Source organism: Lissotriton vulgaris, chromosome 10 (genome assembly GCF_964263255.1).
Source record: "Lissotriton vulgaris chromosome 10, aLisVul1.2, whole genome shotgun sequence".
Taxonomy (NCBI): Eukaryota; Metazoa; Chordata; class Amphibia; order Caudata; family Salamandridae; genus Lissotriton; species Lissotriton vulgaris.
This window is the reverse complement of record NC_141698.1, coordinates 70,333,244-70,344,641: the sequence shown is the minus strand read 5'-3', so window position 1 is coordinate 70,344,641 and position 11,398 is coordinate 70,333,244.

The window sequence follows — 11,398 nt, the reverse complement described above, 5'->3', positions numbered from 1 at the left end:
AGCAAAACATTAATGTAAAAGATTTGTGGCACTTGCCTTTATGATACCAAGAAGAGATATATGAAATATTTGAAAGACACACCCTATACTGTGCCAAAAAGAAAAAGCACTGACTTTCAGCCAACGTGGTGGTGCGCTAGGATCGTCAGCACACCCCTCCTTTTTCAAATGCTCGGCCTAGCCCAATTTCACACCATCTGGAAAATTCATGGATGCATAGATGCTTCCACAGAGCCAGAAATGCTCCCTAGATTTAAAGGGAAAACCTGTAGGGACCAAAATTAGCATAAACAAAAGCAATCACTGAGACCCAGTAAAAACCTGGAGTGGAAAGACGGGAGTTACCAGAACCTCACAGCGAATGTGATTGGGAGGCCTCGCATTCAACACCAACAAAAATACTATAGCACCCAGTATAATAGATTCCTGCCTGCTGACTTGCCCTCCTGTCCTATGGGGCAGTCCGGCAAAAGTGGCGACGACTGGGTAGGGGATCGCGACTGTCCTGCAGTGGAACCACAACAAGGCCCTTGGAGGGCGTGGAGGGCCACACTGAGACGGAGATGTGGCTGCTGGAGAGCGGCCCTAGTACCGTACAAGAGACTCGGTGAAGGGGTGGATCAGACGTAAGGAGTTCCATATCCTACCAATCAGAGGGGGCGTGGCAGCAGAGAGCAGGAGGTAACAGGCAACCCCCTGAAGATAAGAGCTGTGGGGAACACACCGGGGAAGTCACTACCGTATAACACACCGACCACCAAGCCCTGGATTGGAAGTGAAATCATTGGGGTCAAGTTAGGAGACAATTAGGGAGAAATACCCCAGCCACAGACATCAAGCCAATCTATCCTCTGGGGCTCTTACCACCTGCAACCACAAGCGGCCTAGTAAGGAGCTCACATCCCTATGAGCAGATTAAACAGAGAGATGCCTGCACAATCGCACAAGTAGACTCATAACCCTCTGGGAGCAAGGCAATGAAAGAGGGGCACAGGCCCAGATCAGCTAAGCTGACCGTCGAAGACAAGTTTCTCTCCATCAAACTCTTGCAACAGTGAGACCAGACATCAACATTGATGACAGAGGGCACCTCAGTCACCCTCACAAAAATGACGTAAGACTGCCTCACGGAATTTAAAGCCAGCATTGAAAAAAATAACCACAGAGGAGCTCACTGCCTTGTGGGCAGAAATAAACCAGGACATAAAAGACATTAAGGCGGACTTCTTTTCATTTTCCTTATGCTTTACCATGCAGAGATCTCTGTCTTGTCTTTGGAGAATACCGATGGTCATCTATAGTAAAAATTAAAAAACTTTAACTCTCCCAAAAAATTGTAAACATATTTTTTGTTAAATATTAATGCAAATTAACTTTTATGTATGTATTTTAAATGAAGAACTAAAAGTATGCTAAAGCACTATTAACTTAATTTTGAATTAAACTTCAATTAAGGAGAAAATCTTTAATTAAATGTATATTTTTGAATTTAAAAAAAAAATACATTCACTCCGAAAGTGAACAAATTACTTTTTACTAAGCCTTAACAATTATCAAAAATAATGTATATAATTGATTAAAAGTAATTTCTATTTGTTTTGGTAAAATGTATTATTACATACATTATTAAATGTAAAAAGCTTAAATATGTTTAATCAAATAATAAATATATACTTTAAAAAAATATATTTGTAACTTTAAATGATAATTAATCAAATTTTTAGCTATTTTAAATAATTTCATTTAATTTAGCATTCCAATTGCTTTTACATTTAAGTCCATATCTCCGCTACTTTCTATTTGGATGGTGTTGCAGTACCAGCAGTTGGCCATGTGTGGTCCTGAATTTACTTCAGCTCTGAGCTGGTGTAATTGACTACTGTTTTGAGTCCTTTTTTGGAAGTAGTATTTTTAGAAGAGCAGTTTGTCAATAGCAGTGGGCTTTCTATTGTGTGTGTGGATGGGCATCGCTCCCTAAACACCTCCCTTACCCTCTCTGGCTCTCCCTAAACCCTTCCTTATTCCTCCCTAATACCCTTCTCTTTATGTATTTCCCATTTTCCAACAGTGGTGTCAGTCCAGTCTCGCACTGTTCTTTTGGTGATGTACCACACCTAATGTTATTATCAATGTAAACAACAAATTGATCAAAACCTTTTCATTGGTTTATTTTTTCTTTTGTTCAATGTAATTCATGTTGTACGTCGCTACTACGTTAAAGTTGATCGGCGTATATACTGTGGTCATGAGTCTTTACTTTATACCTGTGATCAAAAATGGATTCCGTGTATGTAAATGTTCATACATCTCTCGTTGTACTGGGGTTTCAAGCTGGTCCATTCTGGTTGAACGGACCAGCTTGAAACCCCAGTACAACGAGAGATGTACGACCACAGCATATACGCTGATCAACTTTAACGTAGTAGCGATTTCAGACGCTGACCGAGCAAACTTATGAGTGATAGCCCCTGAGGAAGGCACACTAGAGCCGAAATGCATTGGGCATGAGATCAAGATGTGTATTGGATTAGTAATGTGGTTGTGGATTATTCGCAGTAAATGTGATCAAATATGTAAAATGATTATAATGTAAAATGTTTGTTGAATAACATGTGACGTACAACATGAATTACATTGAACAAAAGAAAAATAAACCAATGAAAAGGTTTTGATCAATTTGTTGTTTACATTGATAATAACATTAGGTGTGGTACATCACCAAAAGAACAGTGCGAGACTGGACTGACACCACTGTTGGTCTATACTTTCAAGATTCAAAGGTGTGACGCCCCTCATCAGTCTCAGCACCATTAGAATAGGAGGATTAACATAAGACAAATAGGAGTGCTCCCCGCGAACCTCTCATTCTTTTTTTCCCATTTTCCAGCCACCCCCCCTTGCCCCTCCCACATTTACTACTAAAATGTATACAGTAGCAGCAGAGGCGGAAGGTTAGTGAACCGCGTTTTGTAGTACGCTTTGCAGTACTGTTGTAGTACTTCAAAACATCCTACAAAATGCAATTTGTAAATAGTCCTCTTTAACTTTATATGTTAGTAGGAAGGTGGGGCGGAGTTGGGTGTCTCCTCTCAGGGAGATGCTAAAGCAAGGGCCCAAAGGAGGGATGGTCCCTCCACCCACGAATGCCGTTTGAACAGCGGATGGTAACTCTTCCAAGGAACAGAAGAGCCGAGAAAAGGCAAGGGGATTTCCTTTTCTGTCCCAGCAGAAGCCTGCAGTGCTTACCCACAGTGGCCACATGGAACAATGCCAACATCTTGAAACTTGGCAATCACCAAGCACTAATCCAAACTAACACCTACACATTTTTGTAGAGTAAAGGTCCACCCATCAATGTGTGGCATAAGAGATCCCCACCATACTGTGGCTCTAAGTGGGCCAGTGTGTTTAACCAGGTGGCTATGGGTTCCCTCAGGGTAATCTGAGAGCGAGGGAACAGAGCTGTTTGCCAGAACCCAGAGTATGAAATTTGCAAAAGAGTAGGCACTGCCTTGTCCTCACACCATTCATGTATGCATGCATGTATGTATGTGTATCGTTTCTCTATAGTGCAAACTTAGTCAAAGGGCCTCAGTGCGCTCTACAGGATCAAAGACAAGCTTAAAGTCAACGAGTGACAGGAGAAGAATTTGGGTTGTGGACAGTAATAGATTGTGATGCGCGTATGTTTCTGAACATGGACAATACTACAGGACAGTATAACTATCATATATTGGAGATTTACTCCTGCTAGTAAAATGTAAACAACAACGTATGACTTTGCCTACCACAAGAGAAACGTCAGTAAGCTAAATATATACAACTATACGTGGCTCTCTGCAATCAAACAAGAGGCATTTATTTCAAAGTTTGCAGCTCATGTAAATAGTCCCCAAGACCATCCACTCAGTGAATTCGGAAAATGATTCAAAATGGTTGAGGTCTTTGGTGCATGTTGTATTGGTGAACCGTGGGAGTACTCACAGTCATATGTTACCTACAGGGGGCGCTTCGGGTGATGAAGCGTAGCAAAGTGGAAAGATGTACAAGTCCTACGGCTGACCAATCAGGGCCCGTTTCTCTTTTTCAGTAACCTTTCGGCAGTGTTGCAGCAGACTAGGCACAACCCAGGGCTGAAAAGGGTCTAATGGAAACCCTGTCAGAAGTCTAACATATCCCTCCATCTCTCAGAGTGACTTGCAAATCCATTGACCAATCCACGTGTGTGAGGGTGGTGGGAGGGGTGTGCGGGGTGGAGTAAAGCTCCAATCACGGAGTAGCCACGCCTCGGGTGTCAGTGCAGTGTCACTGTTTTAATAATCATTGCACGTCACTGTTACAAAATAGGGCCTACCCATAGATCAAGCTACTCTTGATACTAAATTAGAATGCCATCCCAGCCGGGCTCATGAAAACTCTTATATTGCCCTCATCAGCATGGTCTCTGGGGTAAGGCACCAAAAACGTACGTTTCTGACGGATGTATGACGTTACAACGCATGCTTTTACCACGCATGCTGTTACAACGCCAGTTTTCCAACGCAAACCTTTACAACGCATAGCGCTTTGGGGTGCTGGGTAGTGAATAGTTTAATTTACTATTCCAACTCCAGTCCCCGTGGACACTAGGGAAGGTGTTGGATAGTAAATTAAATCTATTCCCTATCCTAGAGCGCCCCCCAGCGCAATGCGTTGTAATGGTTTTCGTTGTAAAACCTGCGTTGTAATAGCACTGCGTTGTAAAAGTTTCGTTGTAAAGGATGTTTCCCGTTTCTGACCTTTATGAGACCTTTGACTTGCTTAGTATTTGACTTGTAGTCCAAGTTTTATAATGGAATAAAGAAGACTACTAGTCCCAGAATTCAAAGAAAAAAATCTGGGTTGGAGCAGTTTTTCACACATGGACCTGGAAAACTTGGTAGGGCTGGTATCAATTGGGAGCGGCCCTCTTCCTTCCTACCGCCAAGCCGGCTAGTACATAAATATGTGGCAAAGTCCACATATCTCTCATGCCCCTCCAGGACACAGGAATAGTTAAATTATACAAACTCCCTGGTCTAGTTCGGGACGAGGAACCACAATCCCTGTGCAGGAAAGAGATTCCACTGGCCCTGTATTGGTTAGATACAGGAGCACCAGTCCCACCAATTTCTGTGCATCTCCTCCGAGCAGTGAGAAAAGATGCACAAGGGCCTAGACGATGGATATGCAATAGCTTGTGACAAGCATGAAAACAGACAGAGGGCCGGATTCACAGAACTAACTTAAGACAAAATCCTAAACTTACTACATTTGGTATTAGCAGAAGTTAGGATTTTGTCTTAAGTTTGTCTTAAGACAGACTTAAGACAGACTTAAGACAAAATCTTAACTTAAGTCTGTCTTAAGTCTGTCTTAACCCCTTCCATGCTGATGACAGAACGGTTCCGTCATCAGCTACGGGTGAGCTGTGCTGATGACGGAACCGTTCCGTCATGAGCCCGTTAGAACCTTAGAACCCTCAGCACAGCGCGAAAATTCGCGCCGCGCTGAAGGGGTTAAGACAAACTTAAGACAAAATCCTAACTTCTGTGAATACCAAAAGTAGTAAGTTTAGTATTTTGTCTTAAGTTAGTTCTGTGAATCGGGCCCATCGCCTACTCGGCCTGCCCTCCCCGTATGATTGTTTGCCACAGAGTCACAGCTGTCTGTAGGGTAGACATAAATGAGCATCTTTCATCAGGATAAACACGCCAGACCAAATAAAACAGGGCTTTCCACTTAATCCTGGAGCTTTGTCGCTTAAAACCACAAATGAATACACATGACTAGCAGGCCAGGGGTCCAATTTCTTCCAACTTTCCAAAGAAATCCAATATTTTAGTTCGTAAGCACGGCTCCTACTGTGTCGAACATGGGCAACCAACAGTGTAGAGTAGAACAGCAGACTCTAAGCCCACTTCTGATTAGCCTAAGCATTCATGACACAAAAGCCGATGTGGTGCAAGGCCAAGAGCTCTGACTTGGCTGAACACGCGGCATCCATCTGGACCACCTCACAAGAAGCAAGGCGTTGTTTTGTCGCGAGATGCTATTTCCCCACTGTTACTGAGTGGATTTCAGGAGTTTACAATCCATGTAACTAGCATAGATCATTTTCCAAACTACTGGTATTTTTTTATTGGCTGAAAGGGTGGTTTGGACAGTCTGTTGCTTTTAACTCATGTTTGGAACACACTGTAGCTAAAGAAAAACATAGCAACGGATAAATACTGGCAGAGGAGGAGTCGGGCGCAGCAGTGATTTTAGCAGCTTCTTGAAATTGTGATTTACAGAAATACTTCTGGACCCATCCATTTTGGGTAGAGGGACCAGCTAGCTCCAATGTATGAGAATGTAAATGTTTGTTAAGGCTTGAAGGTTTTTGAAATGCATTAGAGTTCTTTTTACGATCCCCATGTCACACCAATGTGTCTATTATCAGAGAAGAGAAAAATACCTGCCTTGTAATTTATTCTCCTGCTTGCTTCTACCTTTAATCCAATATCCGCATGTTAAAATTCGCCTCTATAATGGTACTCAATTCAGTTCAGTTCAGTAAGCTTTATTAGATTATTATATTATACTCATTCACCCTCTTTCTCTCTCACACATCCTCTTTGCTTTTGTCTTTTTCCTCAGCTGCTCTCCTTCCTTCTTCCTTTCTCCATCACCTTCAATTCCTCGTCAACTATTGCTTCTCCGTCTCCACCGTGATTTTCTCTTCTTTTCGGAATTCCAATGCCATAGTAAATGTTGAGCACATATTTGATGCCTGGCCTTGCAATCCCACCACCTTAATCACTGCTCGTAACATTACTCATTCAGCAGACAGGCGGTCCCTCAAAATTGATGACATGCTGGAAGAGGAGGGTTGTAACGCACCTGGAGTATCTTGAACCGTTTTTTGGGTTCCCTGATGGTCCTACGTGACAACATTCCCCATCATAAAGAAGAGAACCAACAGAAGAGACATACATACTGAGCAACATTAGAAGACAAGCTATCCTGTCACCAAACCCATAAAAGCATGCGATTCGATAAACCCACATGCGTCATGTCTTGTAAAGGTGGTGTATTGGTAACCCGGACATAGCACCGCCATCCTCAAGGAGACTTTGCCTTATGTAGAGGGGGATTTCTTCCTTTGGTAGACATTCCTCAACACAATCAGACATTAGAGGAAGTTCAGAATTTACTACACTTAGGAATTATCCAGGTGGTCAGCAACTCAACACAACAATTCTTTTGATTGTAACTTGTGACCTCAACATGTCTGTAGCCGACTATCCTAAATTCTGATTTTGCTATATACTGACCACCGCATTAGTTGGGGTTAACAGCACCTGGATGAACACCCGAGCTGACATACAATCTAGGATGAAAAAAAGATATTGCCAATGAGGTTTCAAAATGTCTCACATTCACTAAACCCCGAGGAAAGCAAACCCAAAAGCTCTTCACTTAGCCGCACACCACATCACCAGGGCCTGCAAAACAGTAACCCCACAGTGACCAAGGAAACCCCAAGGCTGCCAACTGTGAGAGCTGTTTTTCCTGCATATTAAATGTATCATAAATTTGGCTTACACTACCTAGGTTGTGTTTACAATGTCCTCCATCTTGCAGTGACATCACAAATATCATGTGCTAACTTTTGTTATTCTTCTTGTTCTAAATAAAAAATTGCAAGAGTCACACTAAAACATTTAGACATGTACCCGGAGACTTTTTCTCCCCCGGTACCTAAGCAAGGAGATTTCAACTGTCCCAGGCTATTGCTATACAATGTCCCAACTGAATTGACGAATACACTGTGAGAACGTCGGCAAGCCCAATGCATTACCTTGAGAGAAACTTCAAATGTATTCTGTAGTAAAATGATTCTTCTTGCTCGTTCCCTGGTGGCGCAATCGTGAAAACCATGAACTCATGTTGAATGTATGAACATCTTTGCCTAAAGTCCTATAAAAGGACTTTGGATTTCCATGAGAAGGAGACCCCTTCTCCACCTCTAAAAGACAAATCTATGCCGGGTTTTACCTAGAACTGTACTGAGTCTTCTGCACTTATGATTCATGTACCATGCTGCTGAATTTACTTATAGTATGTTCAATGTAAGCTTCCTATTCTTTATATAAATCTTTGAAACAACAACCCTTGTCTGTCATTCTTACAAGAATGTTCACCATCTGCTAAAGAACCTAATAATTATGCCGAAATTGATGGCTCCAGTCAGGAAGGCACCAAAGTCCATATCAGGACGACATCGCCCCCTATCCTAGTCGTTGGTGCACCCCATGAGTTGGATTAAAGGATTGTTTTGCACTCTAATGTTTTAGGTAGACTTAACAAACACAAACTGTGACAGAATCATGAATGATACTTGAGAAAGGCATTGAAAACAAATTTCAGAGCATTGTGGAAAACTTCCATGAGGAGAACCACAAGGAACCTCAGAGGACAAAGAAGGTCAATAACACCATTCAAAACAGATAAACCACGAAGTAAATTAACAAACTCTTTAACAACTCCTAGAGGTCACAGAACCAGAGGGAGCCAGGAAGCCCTACCATACATTCATACCTTGTATTCATCCTCTCAACACTGAAAAGGTTTCCTAGCCTACTTCAAGCAGCAGAATGAGTGGATTCTGGATATTTGTCATACCACATTCCAGATGTCACCCTCTTCACCCCAAGTTTACCTTTCAAATTCATGCAGCTCAACTCAATGTTGAGACCTGCTCAAGTCTGCCAGAGAGTGAGAAGAGTCAAAGTCTCAAATGTCCCATGATGTAATATTTCCAGATGGCAGATGGCTGGTCAGTAAATATATACTGTACCATTAGTGGAGAATGCTATTAAACATGGGTACTTTGCATCAACAGCAGTTATTCAGCAAGTTTGTAAGTTTACCAGCGCTATAGGTTTGCAAACATCTAAAACAACTACAACATAAAGAAACCAAAACTGCCAGTCAGAATTCCATTTCTACAGTAACTGTAAGGGGAGGGGATAGTGGGTGTTCTGTGGGATGCAAATGAAGCGGGCCAACTTCAAGGTATCAATACTGACAAAAGGGCCAACAACCTAAGCGAACACAGGGCTCATATATGATCACAAAAGTACACGGATGCAGCTAACTGTCTGGAAACTCAAGTGCTGGACAATACACACGGCAGGTCAATAAGGGAGCTAGGAAATGGATGTAAAATAACAAAGTTTCTGCAGAGAGGGGTGAGCTCACCAGGCACCACCATCTCAGCTACACTTGTGGGGGTTCATCTATCAGGTAGTCTATGCAATCTCTGGTGATGGGGTTGAAGGGTTCAGTGGATGTTCACAGGTGTTTGCTGTCACCAAGATGTAATCTGCAGCAGCTCCCATCTGACTAGTATTGGATAGTGGTGGTCTTCTTAGGTTGGCCTGGGGTATTTTATACAGGGCACCATCAGCCACAAGGGCAAGCTGGGGCGTCAACAAGGCCATTGTCTATGTCCAAGCAGGAAGTGACAAGCACATCAGTTTCACTCTCTGGAATGCTCTTTCAGTAACAGGGTTTCCCCAGGTCTTCAGTCCAGGTGCTGTTCATGTTGCTGCAGGGCAGGTCAATCTTATATTCCCAGTGGCATGCAGCTCTACCATCCACTGCCAATCGGTGTTCAGTAGGGACTTACACTTCAAATCCCAGGCAATCATGCTGAGTGGGACGAACCTGGGCTTGATTGTCTTTCTACAATGTACTGAACTTGCCCAAGATTGGAATCCACCCGGGCAATCCTGGAAGCCAGGAAAACCATGAAAAAAGTGGGTGGTGGAGTTGTCCTCTGTGAGCAGGTACCGTAAAGGCAGGTGCACCTGGAATATTTGCAAAAACCTTACCTTATCGGAACATCGGTGCCAGAGGCAGCGCTGGCATGCCTCTGAGACGCAGTGCGTTCTATAAATCCCTCAGCATAGCATAGTATTCTAATGTTCACAATGGGTTGCACCGGTGATGACTGCATATAATGTTTATGTTTGCCCAGAGTCTGTGGACATAATGTAATCATGGACAGGTCAGAAGGAAACTCCCCTGGGTGCAACTAAGCACCCACAAGATAATCATCGGCAACTAGCCATGGCTTATGCAGAGGGAGCCATTTGAGAATACGCTCTACAAAATACTTGTGGTGTGGACCAACTGACACTCTCACCCTTCTCAGACCACACCCAGGGTATCCCTGAGAAGCTCACAGATGTAATTTCAAGGGCCCTTAGAGGCTAGTAGGGTCCCAAGCGATGCCCAAAACACAAATCCTTACACAGTCCCATTTCTAATTCTACCTCCAGGAGCTGCATCATTTTGCCCTACATGCCTAATTGGACTCAGCTCAATCCAGGTATGGATCACGTTTATTCCTGTGCATTTAACGCCGACCTTGGTAGTAAAACACACTAATTATTTCTTCTCCTTATCCCAAGGCGTTAGGAATTCCATGCCCACCTCAACACTCCACACATGTCCTTCGATTAATTTGAAGAATCTGTGAGTTAATTCTGGGCACCATATGCCTTGGTATGTTTTTTAACGAGCGGATTTAACACAAACTTACCCTGAATTCTCTTCCGGTAGGCTGTCCGTTCAACTCCTTGTCCTGAAGAAGACCTCATTAATGCTTCTGTCGGGGTTGAAACATTGACGGTTCTTTTTGTCCATACTTCAATAGGTCTCCTAGCTTACAAATCAATGTGGATTAATTCCTGAGCCTGAGACACTTCTGTATATTATGAAATTCGACCTGTTTAAAAAGATATATATATCACTTGTAAATATATATATATCCATTGCTTATGTTGTCACTTACATGTACAATACACTGATTTTCTCACTTAGTCACTTTATTCACCATGTCACTGTAAATCATTGTCACATGTGCTGCTCCATTAACTGAATTACCAGACAGCCTGTTCTTATGGTAATTTTTTATTGTGAACCAAAAAACCCCCTTGATTGAATCTTTGAATGTTTAAGTAAAATACTCCCCCCTTTTTGGAAATCATGAATGACTGTGCTACTGTATTTGTGTTCTAGCGCCGTCCTCAGATTCATTACTTTACTCAAATGCTTAAAACTACAAAGAAACTGCACCACCCGACAGAACCAATTGTTGTGTGTACTATACACAGGGCTTTAAGTGGGATGAAAAAACTGGGTGGTTTCTCAAAGGGGCATGGCCAATGTAATTAAGGGCGTAGCTTAAAAACTCGTAAGCTAAAAATATGTGCTTAGCGTAGTGTGCCGCCCGACTTGTATCTTGCTGTTTCTGTCATTGCATCCAGATATATGATTCAACAAGTAACATCATACTTACAAGAAGTCAGGACTATTGGCTTTG